The following is a 22,449-nucleotide window of genomic DNA, read 5'->3' on the forward strand; positions in this document are numbered from 1 at the left end:
AGATAGATAGATAGATAGATAGATAGATAGATAGATAGATAGATAGAGGGCACAGGGTGAGTTGAAGATTAAGTGGTGATATCAGGAGAATAAAATTAAGGGGTGAGAGAGGATTATACAGAGAGAAGAAGAAAGGGAGAGGCAGAATGTGGTAGGTTATCTCACATAAAACAGACAAGAAAAGGCTTTCACAGTCGAAGGGAAATGGGCGGAGGTGAGGGAATGAGTCAATCTTATTCTCACAGGATCTGGCTTAAGGAGAGAATAACATACACACTCAATTGAGTATAGAAATCTATCTTACCCTACAGGAAAATTGGGGAGAAGAGGGCAAGAGAGCAGGGGGATGATAGAGGGGCGGGCAGATTGGGGGAGGGGGTAATCAGAAGCAAACACTTCTAAGGAGGGGCAGGGTCAAAAGAGAGAATAGAATAAATGGGCGACTGGAAAGGATGAAGGGAAATATACTTAGTTTTTCACAACATGACTACTATGTAAGTGTTTTGCATGACTACACATGTATAACCTTTATCGAGTTACTTGCCTTCTTAATGAGGGTGGGTGGGGAGGGAAGAAGGGAGAAAATTTGGAACCCAAAATTTTAAAAACAAAGTAAAAAAATGTTTTCACATGCAACTGGGAAATAAGATATACAGGAAATGGGGTATAGAAATCTATCCTGCCCTGCAGGAAGATTGGAGGAGAAGGAGAAGGAGATAAGAGAAGGTGGGGAGAGAAAGAAGGGAGGGCAGAATAGGAGATGGGGTACTCAGAATGAATGCCATGTTGGGGTGGGGGGAGGGACAAGATGGGGAGAAAATCTGGAACTCAAAATCTTATGGAAATGAATGTTGAAATCTAAAAATAAATAAATTAAATAAAAAAAGAATGTCTTTGAACAAATGGGTCATTTTGAGTATTATGAAAACCCAAATGAACTACAAAGGACCTATGCAGGAAGATTTCATCTGCATCCAGAGAAAGAACTGATAAATAGAAGAATGTTTAGAATGATTTTACATATTTTATATACATATTTGTGTCAAATGGTAGCCATCTCTGGGTGGGGGGGGTGAACAGATAAAATTTACATGATAACTTTATTATATGTTTAAAAGGGATATTTAAAAAGGAATTTATACTTGTTTTATTCTATAAATTTAAAATAAAATAAAAAAGTGAAAAAAACAATAAAAACTCTTTGACTGACTAATTTGACAAAAATAAAAAAAAAAACTGAGGAGGAGACACAACTGAGTTAGATCATAATTGGCCAACTCTGCAACACTTTCTATTCCAATCTATTTACTGTTGCAAAAGTCCATTTCCCACATGTCTGAATTCTATGAGTGACATTATATGGTAAGAACTTTTAGGCCATCATGATCTCAGAAAATTCATAATTGCAGGTGATCCTAAGGACAATGGAAATACATACTAGAGTATAGACTGCTACATGCTACCAGTAGTGACTTATGCATAGTATAAAGCACATCAAGGATGTGTTTTGCACTAATAGGCTGCTCCCAAAGTGACAGTTAGTAACAACAGATGGAGAATCCTAGTGTTACGTTAGAATCCTAATATATTAAACAAACAAGACGAAGCCCTCCAGGATACTGGATGGATGAGTCTTCTTTAAAAGACTTAGTGTTCATGTGTTTGTGTGTGTGTGTTTTGGGGAGGGGGTCAAGTATAGGAATCACATCATGAAAAGTCTTAGAGGACATCTGCATTGAAGGACAAGGACCTATGCTGATGAATCAATCTGTGGATCAACATTTCAAAACACTTCATGAAAATAATTACAGTTTAAATCATTTAGATTTACTCTCTAGATGAGTAAATAAATTCACTGATTGTTGGGAGGCATTCATCTTCCTTTATAATATAGAAATTACTCATAAATTCTTATAATTTTAGAGTTTGAAAGGGTCTAAGAGTCCAAAACCACCATTCTTCAGATGAGGAAACTGAGGTTTAGAGAAGTTATGCGACTTTCTCAAGATGACACAGTTAATAAGTGGTAGACATTCAAATGCAACTCAGATCTTCTGACTCCTTGTCCAATAGACTTTTGACTGCCACATAAGTAATATGTCGTTGGTATCTCAAACACTGTAAAACATAGTACTCTAATGAAGTTTACATTTTCTTTACAAGAAAATTCTTAACCTCTTGGTTTCTTAGTTCTGCGTGACAGAGTTCATTAATCAAATTAAACCACAGAAATATCCTGGAGGCTACACACTTAGTAGAAAAAAATGAACATTAAAGCCAGAATGTCCTCAAAGGAACAAGCACTTGTCAATATAAAAAGATAATTAGCTCCTAATAGATGGTATATTTTGACTATGACTTTTAAAAAGAATATATGCTTGAATTGTACATAATAAACATGTATATATTAACTATGCAACTAATAGCTAAAGGTAATAGCCTTAAAACCAATTTAACAAGAGACTGACCAGTAAAGGTCCAGTAAGGAAAAAAGAAAACTGTGTAGCGCATCTGACCTTTTGGAGATATTAAGGAAATAGATCAAATAAAACTTTCATCCTGGCTGCTCACCGGGTAGTTTGCCCAGCTGGTCCCATATGAGCCCCAAGTTAGATTATATGTATGAAAATCTGAACTTTGAATTTTGTTTCACCAGAGGTTTACTTCACATAATGAGTCATCCCAATCTAAAATTGTTTTTCCTGGATTATTAGCTAGTTGATAGGGAGACAGAAAAGTGAAAATGAAAATATTAGTAGCCATTGCCTATTTGAAGCCAATGCCAACCGAGTGTCAGTGATGTTAGACTGAGAGGGTGGAAACTTATTACTTTCATAAAGGAAAAGTCACACCCATCTTAGAGGAGTGAATGGATCAGATGGTTTCCATTATAGCAGAGAGTATCACAGGCTGATCAGAAATCATCTTTTTTTTTTTCAGAAACAGGAAGCTGAGGCAATTGCTAGACTGAGGCACAGATGGGGCAGACATTTGATGCCCTTTATAAACTATATTAGATTCAATGGACATTTATGCCTCTATGTGTATGCCTGTGTTTGTCTATATAGGTGATGTTGGGGGAGGTGGAGAGAGACTTTTAAGAAAGTGTCAACTGAGGGGCAGCTAGGTGGCACAGTAGATAGAGCACTGACCTGGGAGTCAGGAGGAACTGAGTTCAAATCTGACCTCACAAATTTGACCTTACTAGCCTTGTGACCCTGGGCAAGTCACTTAACTCTGATTGTCTTGCCAAAAAAAAAAAAAGAGGTGTCAACTGACACCTTTCCTTTGGAAAGGACATCAGTAGACACAAAAGGGATGAAGGTACAATATCCAGGCATTATAGGTGCCATGAGTAAAAACAAAGAGCTAAAGAAGATAGAACTAGATTGGGCAATTTTAGAAAGTTGTCTAGTTTCGCTGGACTTGTGAGTACATCAAGTATAAGTAATGGTTGAATGGGTTCATTGAAGTCAGATTGTGAAGAGCTCTGAATGCCAGTATTAATGTGATAAGCTTATACTGTACTTTATATAAGGCTTCATTTATTCATGTAGACAATTAAGAACTCCTGAAAATTTTTTGAGTGGAGGACTGATGAGATAGTAGTAATGTGTGAGGAAAATTACTTGGGCACCAGTGCGACAGATGAACCAGAAGCAACAAGGCTAATTAGGAAATTGTTATAGTTGGTTTAGGTTAAAAAAAAATAAGGGTCTACATCAGTGGGATGTCAGTGTAAGGAAAGGATAGATGCTGGATGTTAGACACGTTGAGAAAGTAAAAATAAAACTTGGCTACTATCCTTGTTTTGGATGCTAGGACTCAGTGTAGCTTCCCCCTCCTCCACCGTCACGCAATTTTATTTTACAAACATTTTATTAATACTTATTTTGTGTGTAAAACTAGGCTAGGTCATAGGAATGTGAAGATATAGCAGATCAGAAACTGGTCCCTAAGGCAATGGAAGTCTAATAGAGGCAGGAGAAAGGTGCACAAATAAGTGTAATATAAGTTAGAAAATGCTAAGTGTATATGATTAGTATCCATAACAAAATCTAATTTGCAAAATTTTCTTTACACATAGTTTTTCAGGGACATGACAACTGTGACTGAAAGATCCTTTACTTACCCTAGGGTATTTTAACGAGTGTACCTAAGAGCTTGAAAAATATTTCCAGGAAGATTAAGTTGTTTTCAAGCTGAAGTTACTACTTTATACTTTCTGATTATTTCTTTTTTCCTTTTTCTGCACTTTTCAGTTTTTAGTGACAAATGGATTTTATTGTGAGGGGACTCATCTGTACTCAAATAGCTGCATTTTGGGTCCCACCTCCATGAGACTGAAGTAAGTGTATATGATTTATGGAGCCTGAGGAAGCAGTTTGAGGTACTTACTACATGCCAAGCACTATATTTAGTAATGAGGTTATGAAAATAAAAACAAAGCCATTGCTATTCTCATGGAACTTGAATTCTAATAGTGGAAGCATACACACACACACACACACACACACACACACACACACATACATATTATATAGTCAATCCTCAATCATGGTTAACTTTCCCAACTTCAAGCATTCTCATGATTTTATTAGTAACCTCATTTTCACTTTCACCATGGCAACTGCCCACATTCTCACCTATAGCAGAAAAAAAATGAGAGCAAGTTTGTGGAGCAGATGATATCCTGTGCTTCACTGGTCTTGTTCACCCTACTCTTATAAAGAGCTCCCCATATATTTATTGCATATTTTCATTGTTTGCCTTTCAAATTCAAGTTTTATGTTCAATTATGCCCCCAAAGCAGGGTCACCCCGGGGCTACTCTTGGTCTGATTCAGCAAATGTGCCAGATATGATCCAACCAGCACTGGATACTAATGATCTGGTTCCCATCTTCCTCCCTAGTTAGTAAGGGGAAGGATGCAGACTTTCTTGGGAGGCAGGGCGGCATCCATCATTGCCAGGAAACTGGGAGGCAAAAATTCAATATGCCCTGTAGCCTGCCATCTGATTGTCAGAAGTCTCTATTTCAGAAGTCCAGGTGAATGGAGCAGACACACTGACACACACAAGTACCTGTGCTTTTCTCCATACAATTGTTTATGATAAAACATTAATTCCGATGATATGCACTTTTCCTAACCCAGTAACAATGAAATAACCCATAAAATGAAGTACACAACATAAAATTGGTAATATGCAAAATATTTTTTCTCCCTGGAAGTACAGCAACCTCTAGTAAAAGATTATAGTTGTTGGTGGTCATGGGAACCTAACACCCTATTTTCCATAGGTTCAATGTATCAGCATTTTTTTTTTCATTTTGTGCTATTTTCTAGGAATGCCACCTCCCTCCTAAAGTTGAGGATTGACAGGGTGCTTTATATATGGAACTGGTAGCCAGTGTTTGTAGGTGGAACAATAAGACAGTCCATTGATATGCTTTTTCAAGAGGAAATGATAGGATTTGTTTTAAGGTTATATTTATTTTTAAAATTCTAAACTTAAACATCAAGTAAAATATGCATTTGCATATAAAGGATAGAACAGGAAAAAGAAGATGATACAGGGAATTGAGAACCTTTCTTATGTATAAATTGTATATAGATTTTTAAAGTACATAAATTCAATATGTAACTCTTAAAGATGCCGTGCTTATTTTTGGCGCTTTCTTTTTGTCCTTTTCTTCCTTACATTTTTGAGAAAATATCAAAGAGCTGCTGTTCTGTCTCTTTACTTTCTTTTTCTTTAGGGGGAACCTTTTCCCTAGGTTTTCATTCTTTCCCACCTCTTTCTCTATTCTCAATTTGGGGGATAAAGAAAAACAAAATCCCTGTAATAAATATTTATAGTTATGCTAAATGATGAAAAAGGAAGAAGAGAAGGAGAAGAAGGGAAGAGAGAGGCAGAGACAGAGACATGGAGAAAGAGAAGGAGAGAGCACTTATTAAATTCTAACTCTAAACCAGTCACTATGCTAAGATCTTGAGATAGGTATACAAACATATAAGACAATCCTTGCCTTCAAGGAACTTACATTCTAACTGGATAAGAAAACAGATATAAGGGTGCTGGAAAAGGGGCTGAAAGTCAAAAGATCATTGGAGGAGAATTTATGGGAATTTACATCTCACTCATTAGAGCTGAGGGAACTAGGGCTGTATCTGAGTTTTCAGTGGGATAGAGATGATAGGAAGGAGAGTGAGACCATGTGGAAAAGACCATGGGAAGTTACATGGAAAACTTTGCTGCTAGGTGGCGCAGTGAATAGAAAGCTGGGCTTGGTGTCAGAAAGACCTATGTTCAGATCCAGCCTCAGACACTTAATAGCTTTGTGACCCTGGGCAAGTCACTTAACTTCTGTTTGCCTTGGTTTCCTCATCTGCTAAATTGGAATAGTAATAGCACCTACCTACCAATGCTGTTATAAGGATCAAATAACATACTAATTATTAAGCGCTTAGTGCATTGCCTGGCACATAATAGGTATTTTATTAATGTTTGCTATTATCATCTTTATCATTATTATTGCTCTGGCAAGACAATATTTTTTCAAGCAAGTAAATAAAAAAACATTCATTTAGAGCAACAGACTGTATTTTATCTTAAAGAAAATAGTTACTGGAACTTTGTAAATAGGTGAGTGATAAAGTCAGTTCTATGCTTTAGAATTTTTTTCTGTGTGGATTATAGATTGGTGAGACAAGTGGGTGGATGCAGGAGAGCAATTAGAAAGCTAATATAAAGCCAGTCATTTGGGGCTTCACTTTATAAGTTCTAACCAGTTTTCTTTGTTAGACAGGTAACTAGAAACAAGTAAAGAGGCAGAATGAATACCCTAAAGACAGTTTTAAACTGGAGCTGGGGTAGAAGAGGGAAATGAGTAAGGATCAGGTAATAATGGTAATAAGTTGGAATACTGAGAAAATCCCACTGACTCATATCACCATCTTTCTTCTTTATCCAAAAGTCTTTGCCCTTTCTATGCTCTTTCCCATCCACACAGAAAGCAGTGTTCATTTGGAAAACTGATGGCATGCTTTCAAGATTTTTTTCACCCATGCTTCCTGGTTCTATAATATCAGTATTGCATCTCTTGCATTTTATCTAGAAAGGGTCAGGATGAAGACAATTGGTCTTAGTATGGTTCAAAAGTGAATGTTATGGTAATGTCTCTTGGGGATAGGACCCTATTTCATTTAAGTGCTTAATTCCAAATGTTAACTTCAAGTTTAAGGACAAGTGAAGAAGTCTAGGGTTAAATTAGATAGAAGATCACCCATATTCTTTTATGGCTTTTGAAAAAAATTAAATCTGGTACCTGTTTGAATGGGTATGAGAAAGGGGGTGTGGAAATGAGATTTTGGATGAAATGGGTGTAGAGAGATCAGCTTTATAAGTAAGGCTCTGGAAAGCAAACACCCCTTTTGCCTATATATTCATATTAGGAAATGAAGCTTTTCCTAATCCTGAAGGTGCAATAACGCAACATCAGCCAGGAAATTAAAATGAAGCTGTCCTTTAAAAGACTACTCTAAATAACACCATTCAGCAGTATGGTAAAGAAGATGGGGGTGGGTAGGTGGAAAAGACATATTTATGTATATTATTATTATTGAAAAAAACTAGGTCAGGTTTTAGAAAACAAGATTTGCAGTTGGTAATTACAATTGGGCAGGGGAAATGAATTGATCTTGGGCTTTGGGACTTTTTCTGCATACAAGAAAGCATTTAAAAAATTAAATGGTCCCATATTGAGAGGTGCTGATGCTAAATAAATAGGTATTGCGAGCCTCACCATTCTAAAACTGGAAGAATAAGTTCAAATTTCTGGTCTGAGTCATCTAGACAACCCAGTCTGGGCTTAGTTGTCAAAATTAAAATTGCATAAGACCGCTCATGTTTGTGGAGATAACAGAATAATTCTATCAGTCACTGTTACTGTAATGAAGAGAAAAAATGGAAAACAACTCTATACAAAAAGCCTGTACATGGCTCCTTCTCCCCCTCCCCAACTTGCAACTGCCTACATGAGAAATTAATGTTAGTGAGCATGAAATTTTAATGATAGATGTTTCAATCTGACAATTCATTTGTACTGTCTAATGATTTTCTCTGAATTCAGGAATCATATTTTGTCAACCGGCAAGCTAATAAAATGTGACCTGAAAATAAGATAGACAGGCTGGTAATACCAACTTTGTTAAACTTCATTGATGCCTAATTGTTTTCCACAGACAATCAACTATTAGCCACTCTTAAGCTAAGAACTTTGAATATAGCTTAATAAAATTACACACACAGTTATGGCACTTGGCTTGTACATGCATTTTGTTCCCCAAATTCTCCAGCATAGGTTGTAAGCTCCTTACTGATTTATAAGCTCCTTGAAGGAAGATTTCATTGCTTGTCCAACTGTATACCCTCTTTAGCCCTTCACTCAGTTCCTTGCCCATAATAGGTATTCTATACAATTGTTTGGAATTGACTGCACTCCATGTAATCTCAATGAATTTTCCTGCTGTCATTCACAATCTATGAAGACATTTCTTTAGTGGCATACCTGGCCCAAACACCTTGCATTCCTACGTGTAATGATAAAGTCAATACTGGACAAAGTTGGAAATATTCTATCTTTTTTTACTCTACCATTTTGAGACATCATGAAATAATAATGTGAATGCTGGATTTAGTGACAGGATGAGCCAGATGCAAATCTTGTCCCTAACATTTAGTAGTTGTATAACTCTAAAGGAATTCACTCAAACTTTTTGAGCCTCAGGTTCCTCGGATGTAAAGAAGGAACAATAATATTTAAAGTACATGTGATAGAAAGGGTTGTTTGCCTTTCTATCAGGCTCCCACGAGTCGATCTATCTGTCCACCTATCTTTGTCTCTGTTTTTCTTTCTCTCTATATATGTACATATAGAAAAAGAAAGATGAGAGAGATTTACATACTTTAAAGCTATATATAAACATCATTTTTTAAAAAAAATGGCTGTAAATTCATATTTTGATGCTACAGAAAGAAAGACTAGGATTGCCATCATATAAGTAAATGCTTGGTCTGAAACAGCAAGCTAGTCAAAATGGCTATACTAATGGACATGAAACCTTTTAGAACTGATATTGATTATGAAAATCAGTGCGACACATATTAATTGTCTCCTATACTAAGTGAAATTACAATTCCAGTCCCTTTCCACTTATCCCTTGAATTTGGAATGCATCACACTAGGTAAAGACAAGTTTGAAACATGTGAGCATAGGGCAGTGGTTTGGAGTATTTACTCAAAGTTGAGCTAATTTCAGGAAGGAGAAGATTTGTTTGTTTATTTGTTTTTTAGGCAATTAGGGTTAAGTGACTTGCCCAGGGTCACACAGCTAGTAAGTGTCAAATGTTTGGTCTGAGGCTGGATTTGAACTCAGGTACTCCTGACTTCAGGGCTGGTGCTCTATCCACCATGCCACCTAGCTGCCCCTGGGAAGGAGAAGATTTGCAACTAGAGGCATTAGAAAAATTTTCCTATGGGAGATCCCATTGGGGCTGAGCTTTGATAAAGCAAGATAAAGCTGCAAAAAGGTAGCTTTGAAGCAGGACAGCTTATGCACATGGTTGAGATGAAACAACAACAACAACAAAAATGAGTCATGAAAGTAAACTACTAATCAGGCTTATCTGGAATGCAGAGTGTGCAAAGGACTATGATGTGAAATAAGACTGGAAAAGTAGGTGGATTGGAGCCAGGTTATGGCAGACTTTCACGTAGCATTTGATTTACAGGATTAACAGGATTAGTTACTTGGAAAATAAGCATTTATTAAGTGCCTACTCTGTGCCATATAGAATAAGACAGTGGCATCATGTATATTCATTTACATAGCGTTTGATTTATAGGATTTAGGACTAAGGTAAAATATATATGATAGAAAATGGGCCAAATATTTCACAATATTTTTTTCTCCAGTTAATATCTATCCAGAAGAGTAACTAATTAATCTATATTGCTTAAACAGAGAAGTTTTCTACCTTGTTTCTTAGTGTAGAAGAATAAAGTAAAGAAGTATTGAAATTTAAAATTAAGGCACAAATAGCCAATTAGTAAAACATTATTTTTTAATTTTTTATTTTAAACTTCATAGTTAAAAAAGCACACTTATATGTATTTTAAAAATTGTGGCTTTGCAGTGTCTACTGAATGAACTGTGTCACATACATGTAATAGCCTAATGTTGTCTTTCATTTCCACATGTATTTAAATTTTGGGGCAGCTAGGTGGCGTAGTGGATCAAGCACCAGACCTGGAGTCAGGAAGATTCTTCTTGAGTTCAAACCTAGCTTCAAACACTGACTGGCTGTGTAACCCTGGGCAAGTCTCTTAACTCTGTTTACCTCAGTTTCCTCATCTATAAAATGAGCTGGAGAAGAAAATGGTCAACCACTGCAGTATCTTTACCAACAAAACCCCAAATGAGATTGTGAAGAGTCAGACATGACTGAAATGACAGAACAACAACATTTAAAATTTGTCTTGGACAACCAAAAAGCTGTTGCTTCACACAGTTGGTATTAGTAATGGTTAGTTACAAGTCAATAGAAAAATAGACTAGTTCCACTTATCTCTTTGCATGAGCATAGTGGATAAGAAGGCCACCTTTGGAGTCAGAAAGATTCCAGTTCAAATCCTGCCTCACATATTGACTGAGTGCCTCTGGATTAGTTAGTCAATATCTCTTTGGCCCTAGGCAGTTGTCTGAAATGAATTCAAACAAACTACTGATATGTAGCTTAAGTTTCCCTCCCAGACAAGAAATCACAGGTTGCTACTTACTTCTCTAACCATTCAATCAAAAAGTATCACAAGGACGGATAACATCATTCTTCCTACAGTACCAGGGAATACACCCCTCCTCGTTTCTGTGTCATCTTTGATTATCTAAGTCCTTTTCATCTTTCAATGACCAATTCAAGTCCTACCATCTCTGTGAAGATTTCCCAGAATTCCCCAGCCCATGGGGACCTTTTCTTCTCCTGAACTTCTTGGTGTCTGTATAACCCAGTTGGAATTGATTTTTTCATATTCTAGAACTGAATGAGATTAATGAAAGCCCAGCCTTGGAGTCAGAAATACCTGAGTTCAAATCTCATCATTAACATTTACTGGACCTATGATTCTGGGTAAGTCATTTAACCTCTCTCTGACTCAGGCAACTTCCTAGAAATTATCTATGAAGTCATAATGGTTTCTCTATGCAGATAAAAACTAATAAACATTGAATTACCATATGTTTTAGGTAAATCCTGTAATCATTTTGCATTTTGTAAAAAGTTTATCATGTCCCAGCTTCAGTTTTCCCAATGCCCTTTACAAAGCCTTCCTAAGCTCCTAAATCCAGTGTCTAAGTTGTGTGTCACATTCCTACTAACTGCTGAGGGTTAATCATAGCTGGGAAGCTTGATTCAAACAGTTGTGATTGAATCATTCTGAATAGTCTAAGGAAAAATACAAAACAAAGGTATGTTCGAATTAATCTGAATAGAATGGGACCTCCACACCTCGGGAGGTGTATTCCACACTTCAGACATGATGTTGGAGCAGGTGGCTATATTATGGATTTTCCTGCAGGCTTATTATAACGGGAAGGAAAAATAGCCTGTCATGTTCTGATTTTCGGTGACCTACTCTCTAGGCAAACACGTGAAACCACAAGTATGCTTAAGGGCAAACAAGCAGGCAAATTCTTTGGTTGAAGTTTGGGCTGGGGAAAAAAAAAGACCTGAGGTTTGTCTAGAAAGACCTGAGAGAGTATTCTAAATAACTAACAGATATGTGGAATGTGAGTGAACCTGCCATACTGGATAAATCCTGCAATGTGCAAAGAGCAAAGCAGTCAGTGCAATTGTCCTCATAATTTTGTCAGGCAAGAGATAGTTCAATTCACATATTTACTGGCCCAAATTTAAAACATAAAATAAATGAATAAACCATTTTTATCAAAGGATTTTTAAAAATATTATCCAAAATGCTGTACTTTAAATAAAATGCTCTGTTCTTTGCTCTCTTCCCTCACCATAGTGTTAGCATGAAAGAGGCTCCTCCTTACTTTATTTATTTATTTTTTCTTTGAGACTGAAATATATGGTACCTAGAGGCAATATGGTCTAATGTAAAGACTAGTGGGCCTTAAGTAAGAAGAGACATTTATTTTAATCTTTACTCCAACCCAAAATAGCTTCCTAATAATAGCAAATCAGAGGCAGCTAGGAGGTATAGTGGATAGCTCTGGGCCTGGAATCAGCAAGTTCTGAGTTCCAGTCTGAATTCAGACATTGACTGGCTGTGTGTCGCTGGACAAGCCATTTAACTCTGTTTGCCTCAGTTTCCTTATCTATAATATGAGCTGGAGAAGGAAATGGTAAACCACTCCAGTGTCTTTGCCAAGAAAACTCAAATGGCGCCATGAGTAGTTGACATAACTGAACAACAATAACAACAATGGCAAATCACAAACTCTTTGAGGATCAATTTTTAATCAGACACGTTATATTGAATTTCAATAAGAAACATAATGATATTTTATGAACTTATACAATTAACCTTTCAAATGTTCTCTTTGTAAGTCTGTGGCTTTTATATTTCTAAAATTGTTAAATCTTAAAATATTCAGTAAACATTTATTAAGTGCCTACTGTTTGCCAGGCACTGTGTTAAGCATTGGGGATACAAAGAAAGGCAAAAGATAGTTATGACCTCAAGGAGCTCATAAGCTAAAAGGGGAAGACAAAAGATAAAAAGGACCTGAAAAGGAAGGGGGAATACCTGGTTTGGAGGTGTGATAAAGACCTGCAGCCTGGGCCCCTTCCTTAAATGGGAGATTTGAGAGAAGCTGTCCATATTTACCTTCCATCCTTTCAAATCAGAGGGAGAATGGGGTCTCAGAGCCAATAGGTACTGAGGAAGTATACATTGTAGAGTTGATGCAATCTTGCAGGAAGATGAATTATTAAAGATCATGATGAAGTCTGGGATATCAGCTGGGAAGAAAACCATGAGGCTGAACTATACTAAGACTTTTGGGACAACCTGCATATTTAAGGAGAATAGGTCAATTGATTCATTCAATTGTGTCACCAACCCACTTGGAGTGACAAGATGCCATGATATTTTAATGAGATGAGAATAAGACTCAATTAATTATAAACTTTAGAGTAGGGGAGAACACTATTTGTAACTAGAATGGGGGGAAGGTCTTCTGATAAAATGAGGAAACTTGGTCACACTCCAGGAATTGCTTATAAATTATCAAGCTGGTTCATAACCAGTGTCATTGCAGAGCCTAGAACAAGTGTTATCTTCCAGCTGAGCACTCCAAGAAGCAACTGTAGCAGTAGATGGTTTGACTAAAGTCAGATCTGAGTCTTGTTCCTCTTCCTTCCCCTATCTTTTTTGGTCAGAGGAGGAACTTTCAAGCTAAAGGTTAGGATAGTTTTGAACTTTCAATATTCCTCTCAACATACTGACTTTGTCCCATTGGTACAGAAGGGGCTGGCAGCAGAGTCTGAATAAGGAGCTAAGGACATACTGGATAGGGATTCACTCTGATTAAGGGGATCTATTTGAGGACTCCACAAAGGGGATAAAATAACTTCTGGTATCCAGGAGCAGAGAGTTAGCCTTTGGCCACATGTGCCATCTAAGCTGGAGCACACTTTCACCTGTATTCTGTATGTAATGGTAGGGGGAGCATGTCATATACATTTTTTTTCCGGGTTGTGGGAGTAATTTGTTTTGTGTCACTGTACAAAATTAGTAAATGCTCTTAAAAAAAAGCTAATTGAGGCTGGCTAATAATAATAATAAAGATTTATTAAACTTTTATTATGTGCCAAGCACTGTCCTAAATGCTTTACAATTATTATCTCATTTGATCTTCACAACAACACTGGGCAGTAGGTACTATTATTATCCCTATTTTGTAGAGGAGAACACTGAGGTCTTCCTGATATTGGGACCAGCATTTTAATCTCTTTGCCACATGGACAGAGTTCACTGGAACTAACTTTCAAGATAATAAAGTTAGTAAATTATACTTCTATGCCCTTCCATTGCTCTGAGAGATTTGACTCATTTGAGAGTGGGCACTGGGCTAAGTGTCTCAGAGTACCTATTGTATATGTATACAATATATCCCTGCTTTAATGAATATAACCTCCTTGAGAACAAGGACCGTGTAATTCTTCATCTTTGAATCTCTAAGTTCAAGCATAGTGCTTGTCAGAAGACAAGTCTTCTGTTGTTGTTTTTGTTGTTATTGTTGAGTTGTTTCAGTCATATCGTAATCCCATTTGGAGTTTTTTGTTGGCAAAGGTACTGGAGCCATTTGCCATTTCCTTCTCCCACTCATTTTGCAGATGAGGAACTGAAGCAAACGGGATTAAGTGACTTACTTGTCCCTGGTCACAGGGCTTAGGAAGTGTCTGAGGCCAGATTTGAACTCATGAGGATGAGTGTTCTTGATTCCAAGCCCAGTGGTCTATACACGCACCACTTAGCTGTCCTACAAGATAAGGGTTAGTAGATACTTATTGATTAATTGATTGAATGCTCTGTTTTAAATACCCCCAAAATCACTTTACATTACATTTTGGCCAATATAGCATTTCTTTTTGCTAAATCTTGTTCAGTTACTAATTAAATCTAGGGGCAAGCAATTTACAGATGTGCCGAGTCTGCTAGAAGCAGATAGGTGGTGAACTAAATGGAGCACTGGGCAGACTGAGTTTAAATTCAGTCTCAGATACTTACTGGCCATGTGACCCTGGGGAAATAACCTTTGCCTTCATTTCCTCATCTGTAAAATTCAGATAATAATAGCACTTTCTTTTAGGGTTGTTGTGATGATGAAATAAGGTAATATTTCTAAGTCATTCAGTAGACTGTCTGGCACATAGTAGAAAATAAATGTTTTTTTTTTCCCCTTTCCTTCTAAGTGTTGACATGAATAATTAAAACATAGAAAATATGATGAAAATTTCTACGTCAGAATATGAATCACTGACTTCAGGTAGAAGGAGGTCATTTCCATAAAAAGAAAAAAGGAATCTAGAGAGGCAGGGTGATGTATGAAATAGCACAGGGCCAGGATCCAGGAGACTTAGATTCTGTTTCTTTCATTAACTATCTACATTATCTTAGGGAAATTATTTCACCCCCTTTGGGTTTTACTTTTCTTATCAGTAGAATAAGATAATAGAACTAAATAATCTTTAGGTTTTCTTCTACCTCTAAAATTCAAAAATACAAGTAGAATCAAAGATTGAACAAGATCTTATTGGAAAGGAATAATTCTGATAAGAAACAATTCAACCTTTGCGGGGCAAAAATATACCTCTGACAATCCCAATCAAATAAAAGTATCAGGCAAGACTAAGCAATGATTCCATAGTACTGGATGGAGTTTCTCCTTTCTTTGTCTGGGGATTGAATCTCCCTTTTGGGCTAATGATGTTCAAGGTTTAAATGTGCTTTTACTTCTTTCTGATTAGATTAGGCAGGTGTTTGGTTTATATTGCAATATTATTTGCTAATATTTCCATAACATTTCTTCATCAGGATCAGACAAGAGATCTTTTACATATGCTTCATATATTTCTTTCCCTCAGATCAGCTCAAGTGGTGCAAATGACATAGGCTAATATGCCTTATTAAAATACCATAGTTGTTTTACAATTTAGTGACTGTAGAGAGCATTTTAAAAAAAAATTGTAATACTTTAAAAAGTAAATTGCATCATTCATATTTAGAATAGAGATGCAACCTCCAAGATTCCTTACTCTTGTTAGGATATGGAATTCATGAACGGGGCTACTTTTGTAAAGGGAATACAAATTAAATATACTATTTTGGTGTTCAATGTTGAGGGCATTATCATTTTGATTAGCTAATACCAATAGCTCATTTCTAAACAGCAGCTAAAAGTTTACAAATAACTTTATATTTATCAGTTCATTTGAGCCCCACAACAAATGTCTCTTTGGATAAGGGCTCTTTTTCCCATTTTATAGGTAAGGAAACTGAAAGGTTAAGTAATTTTGCCATGGTCATACAACTAGCAAACATCAGAGTTGGAATTTGAACCCAAGATTTTCTGACAATAAGCCCATCATTCAGACTATAATTTCAAAGAATCCTGGACTTGGAATCAGAAAACTTTACATTCCTTTCATGGATTTGCCACTTACTAGTTTAGTAAACATGGTCAATTAACTTGAATGTTAGGGTTGTTTAGGATTCTAGATTCAGAACTGAAAGGAACTTGAGACATGATTTAAGTCTAACCCTCTCCTTTTATAGATGAGGAAACCAAGGCAGTCAAGAGGAGGTAAGTAATTTGCTCAGGGTCGTACACATTAAACTCAGAGATTTTAACCTAAGGCTTCTGACTTCAAATCTACAACTCTTCAATTGTCTCATTTATGAGCTAGAGACAACACAGAATTGCTTCTACACAGGTTTGGGGTGTGTGTGTGTGTGTGTGTGTGTGTGTGTGTGTGTGTGTGTGTATGAGAGAGAGAGACTTTGTAAACTTTAAAATACTAAGTTTGAATTATAATAATTATTAATAATGACAAACTATAATATACAATGTGAAAGTGAACTGTAATTATCACTGGACTGTGAAGACCCTCCCCTCTGCCCTTCTATCAATTTTATACCTGAACATATAATTTAGAAGGATAATAATTTATTGAATATGATTCATCATTACAAAGTGCCTAACCTATAACCAAAGACGAATGCAGACACCGAGAGAATCAGGCTCAATAATTCATAGTGATAAAACTGTACCCAGAGTAATTATTTCTATGTTAATTACTGTGGTTAATTTCTTAAAGCCTGATTTCTTTTAGGTTCAGTGTGGCTTTTTTCTAGCCCCAAGCAAAAGAGCATAGTGAAACTTGATGCTAAGTAGCTAAAAAATAAATTATACCTTTGAAATCTTCTAATTCATATAAACCAACCAATCTTTAAAGAATATTTCCTATGTATGTCCTTTATATTCCTTACACGTGGCTTTTCTTTTCTTCCAGTTTCCCACTCTCCATGCCCCCCAAATAGATTTTATATTTTGAAAAGTCTTTCCCCCCCTTTTCATCTAAAACCCCTTTGTTTCTCATCTGTATGTATTTCTAATTCATTCATACTCATCAAAATCACATTATCAGTGTTCTAAAAAAAACTTAAATAATCTTTCTGAGTTCTTCACACACATTCCTTTTTTCAAATCTCAAAATAACTGTCTAAATGGGATGAAAGGCATGGATCTACTTAATTGAACTATTAGAAATGTAAATGCACATAAACAGTATTAGCATTCCAGTTGTTGTCTTTTCTGTTTCATTTCAAGTCTCCATTATTTTCTTTGAAATTGGATTATTAACAGAAAGTGAGTATTCCCATTTAATGAAGGTCAGCCTTCCTGATTTTAAAGTCATTTTATTTAAGCACTGCCAGTTTAGATTACGTATATTCTCTCACTTAGTAAAACTGTACTTACAGAACTGCTGAGATAAAAGGATCTTTCATGTCATGCCTTGTCCTGCTCTATCTATATTCAGAATCCATTACCAACCTTGCTATAGACATAGAGTTAAGGCTCCTCACCACAGAGCTGGCCACCAGATGATGTTTACAAACTCTTTGAGGCATAGATGATAGCTCATAAATCTATTAATCCAATTAGTCATATGCTGACATGATATATATATGCACACACATACACATGTTGACATCCTATATATGTATACATGTATGTACATATAACATATATACATATGCATGCGTGCGAGAGAGATATGTGTTAGGATGTTTGGAGCTCCATATGTTGACATGATATGTTGTTGACATGATATATGTATATATGTATACACACATGTACATATACCATATATACATGTGTGTGTGTGAGAGAGATATGTGTTAGGATGTTTGGAGCTCCATGGAGAGTAAATAAAACTGGTATTCATATTAGAGGAAATACTTTAAATATGGGTCTGGAGTCCTGGGGACAAATTTACCTAGAGATTAGGCCAAAGCTCATGTCTAGGTTTTTCTGAAAAGAGGTGAATAAGGAGGGTATACTTAAAGTAAAATATAAATTGCATATGGGACAACTAATTTATTCCTATACCCAAAAGAGATGCTAAACATAAGACTGACAACAAACAATAACAATGTTTTAAAATGAGATTCAGTTGCTTAACTTACAACTACTTTTGGAATTTGATGGAATATTCACCTGTCATCTTCATGAGAACATAAAGCAGTTTGCAGAACTAATTAGACATTTTACTTGTCACCTCAATTCTATATTATCCTAACAACTCCTGTGTATATCTGCTGAGAAAATGGCAAGCATTAGGATCATTCTTCTTCCAGGATGATATCCCCTCCAGCAGTGAGTCAACTTATTCAACAAACTTTTACCAAGTATCTCCTATGTGAAGACACAAAGAAAGACCCACCAAAAACACAATATGCACAAACAAAAGGCAAGAACAGAAACCAGCCCCTATTCACTATGCACAAATACAATATATATGGGATAAGTTGGGAATTCTCTTAGAGGGTAGACATGAAGATTAGGGAAAACTGGGAAAGATTTGTTGTCTAAGGTGAAACTTTAGTTTAGACCAGGAAATATAGTTGTCTAGAAGACGAGCTCTAGTAACAATTCTCATTGTGGAGTTATAATTTCATGTTAAGGGAACAGGAAGGAGGCCAGTGTCACTGGATTGCAGAGTATGAAGGGGAGTAAGGTATGAGAAGACTGGAAAGGTGGGAAGAGGTCATGTTTTAAAAGACAAACTGGAGACTTTATATTTGATAATGGAGGTTATAGGGAACCACTACAATTTATTGACTAGAGGGGTGATATAATTAGACCTGCATTTTAAGGGAGTTGGAATAGTCTTCTATTCTGCCTCCATTCAGCTACAAACTAATGGCACCTAGAATCTCTGGACTTCTTGAACATATAAGGGTACCTCAAAGCCTGAGCATGTCTGTCTTTTTTGATAGGTACTCATTTGTCTAAGATCATGAAAGTAAAAACACAAAAAGATAGCCCAAACTATGGATCAGGTTTAATGAAGCCATCTGGTTAGGGCTACATTGAGGCCAGGATAGAAGTACAGGGTGAACCGTACTCTCCCTCACTCCAGTAGGAATGACAACTCAACATACTGTATGGTATGCCTTCTCTAGGACATTTTAACCTCATTAGGGCATCTTTTTCTTCATTGTAGGTTTGTCTCTGCTAAAAAAAATTGATTAAGTACACAAACCTTTATTTGATATTGATATTAATATTAATATCAAGACTTCAATAATATTGTCTGTATAAACGTAGTTGTCAATTTCTTTTTAAGAGGAAAGTCTAGTCAATGTTACAAACATGTCATGTCACCTTGGCCAAGTCATTTAACCTTAAAAATGTCTCCTTTCTATCTGTAGAATGCAGGACTTGGGATAGATGCTTACTAGGCCCACTATCTTTTTTAATATTGTGATTCTATGAAACTTGTGCATACTTTTTTTCTTCTTTTTTAATTAAATTAACTAATGACTTATCTATCTCTTTGTTTTTTTCACAAAACCAACTCCTAACTTTATTTATTAGCTCAATAGTTATTTTTTTCTTTCAAGCTTATTAATTTCACCTTTGATTTTCAGGATTTCCAATTTGGTGCTCAATTGGGGATCTTTAATTTGTTCTTTTTCTAGTTATATTTTTTAGTTGTATGTCCAATTCATTGATCTGTTCTTTTTCCATTTTGTTGATGTAAGAATTTAGAGAAACAAAAGTTTCCATAAGTATTGCTTTGGCTTTGTCCTCACAAATTCCCGTATGTCGTCTTGTTGTTGTCTTTCTCTTTAATGAAATTATTCATTGTTTCTATGATTTGTTTTTCTGACCAACTTATTCTTCAGGGTTAGATTACTTAGCTTCCAATGGATTTTTAGTCTATCTTTCCATTGCCCTTTGTTGAATGTAATTTTTGTTGCATTATGATCTGAAAAGAATATGTTTAAAATTTGTGCCTTTTTACATATAATTTTGAGGTTTTTATGCCCTATTACATGGTTTTTCTGTGAGTGTCATGTGCTGCTGAGAAAATGTATATTCCTTTCTATTCCCATTCACTTTTCTCCAAAGGTCTATTGTATTTAGCTTTTCTAACAATCTATTTACCTCCTTAGTTTCCTTCTTGTTTATTTTTTGGTTGGATTTATCGAATTTTGATAGGGGACAAGTGAGGTCCCCTACTGGTATAGTTTTGCTGTCTATTTCTTCCCGTAATTCTCATAACTTCTCCTTTAAGAATGTGGATGCTGTACCAATTGGTACATATATGCTTAGAATTGATATTGCTTCATTTTCTGTGTTAACTTTTAGGAACATGTGGTTTCTTTCCTTATCTCATTTAATTAGTTCTATTTTTTCTGTTACTTTGTCTGAGATCAGGATTGCTACCCCTGCTTTTGTTTTTACTTCGTCTTAAGCATAATAGATTCTGCTCCAGCCCCTATCCTTTACCCTTTGTGTGTTTCTCTACTTCATGTGTGTTTTTTGTAAACAACATATTGTAGGATTTTGGTTTTTGATCCACTCCGCTATCCTCTTCTGTTTTATGGGAGCATTTATCCCAATTACATTCACAGTTATGATTACTAACTATGTATTTCCCTCCATTCTATTTTTCCTCCTGTTTGTCCTCTTTCCTTTCATCATTTCTCTCCTTGCCAGTGTTTTGATTTTGTCTACCACCTCCCCTGATCTGCCTTTCTTTCTGTCAGTCCCTCTTCCCCAGTTACTTATATCATCCCCTCCTACTTCACTGTTAGGTAAGATAGATTTCTATATTCAACTGATTATTCCCTCTTTGAGCTAATAAGATTAGAGAAAGGTTCAAGTGATGCCTATCACCAACCCTCCCATATTCCCCTCCACTGTAATAGGTCTTTTGTGCCTATTCATGTAAAATAATTTACTCCATTCTTCCTCTCTCTTCCTTTTGCACCCACTGTATTCCTCTTTCTCATCCCTCAATTTTTTATGTCACTCCCTTAAATTCACCTTGTACCCATACCCTCTGTTTACATATATGCCTTCTTGCTATATTATTAGTGATACAATTTTTAAGAATACAAGTATCATCTTCCTGTGTAGAGATGTAAATAGTTTAGCTCTATTAAAACCTTATGTTTCTTTTCACTTTTTACCTGTTTATGCTTATCTTAGGTCTTGATATTGGAGACCAGATTTTTTGGTTTAATTCTGGTCTTGTCCTTATGAAAGCTTGAAATCTTTCTATTTTGTCGAATGAGAATTTTTTCCCTTGAAGTCTTACATTTAATTTTGCTGGGTAAAAGATTCTTGGTTGTAGTCCTAGCTCCTTTGCCTTCTAGAATGTCATGTTCCATGACCTTGTTCTTTAATATTGCAATTGCCCAGTCCTTTGTAATCCTGGCTGTGACTCCATGATACTTGAATTGTTTTTTTCTTTCCACTTTTTTTTTCTTAACCTGTTAGTGTTGATAATGCTTATTTTCTTTGATAATTCTAGTTATTCTTGATAATTTCTTGAAAGATGATGTCTAGGTCCTCCTTTTGATTATGAATTTCAGGTAGTCCAATGATTCTGCTATTGTCTCTCCTGGATCTATTTTCCAGGCCAATTGTTTTTCCAATGAGGTATTTTACATTTTCTTCCATTTTTTTCATTCTTTTGAATTTGTTTGATTCTTGATGCCTCATAGAATCATTAGCTTCCAATTGCCCAATTCTAACTTTTAAATCATTATTTTCCTCAGTTAGCATCTGTACTTTCTTTTTTATTTGGCCAATTGTACTTTTTGTTTTTTATGTGAGGCAATTGGGGTTAAGTGACTTGCCTATAGTTACACAACTAGTGAGTGTTATGTGTCCGAGGTTGTATTTGAACTCAGGTCCTCCTGACTCCAGGGCCAGTGCTCTATCCACTGCACCACCTAGTTGCCCTGCCAATTGTACTTTTTAAGGAATTGTTTTCTTCAGTGGATTTTTGTGTCTCCATTTCCATTTGACTAATTCTACTTTTTAAGCAATTTTCCAAGCGGTTGACTCTTTTTTCATGATTTTCTTAAGTTATTCTCATTTCTTTTCGTCATTTTTATTCTACCTCTCTTATGATTTTTAAACTCTTTTTTGAGTTCTTTTGTTAGTTCTTTCTGGGTTTGAGATCACTTTCCATTTTTATTTGGTGTTTGTAGGTGTTTTGACATTGTTGTCCTCTTCTGAATTTGTATCTTGAACTTTTCTGTCACCACAATGACTTTCTATGTTCAAATTCTTTTTTTTTTTTTGGTGTTTTTTGCTCATCTTTTTTTTTTGGC

Source organism: Vombatus ursinus, unplaced genomic scaffold (assembly GCF_900497805.2).
Source record: "Vombatus ursinus unplaced genomic scaffold, bare-nosed wombat genome assembly UNPS02014861.1, whole genome shotgun sequence".
Classification (NCBI taxonomy): Eukaryota; Metazoa; Chordata; class Mammalia; order Diprotodontia; family Vombatidae; genus Vombatus; species Vombatus ursinus.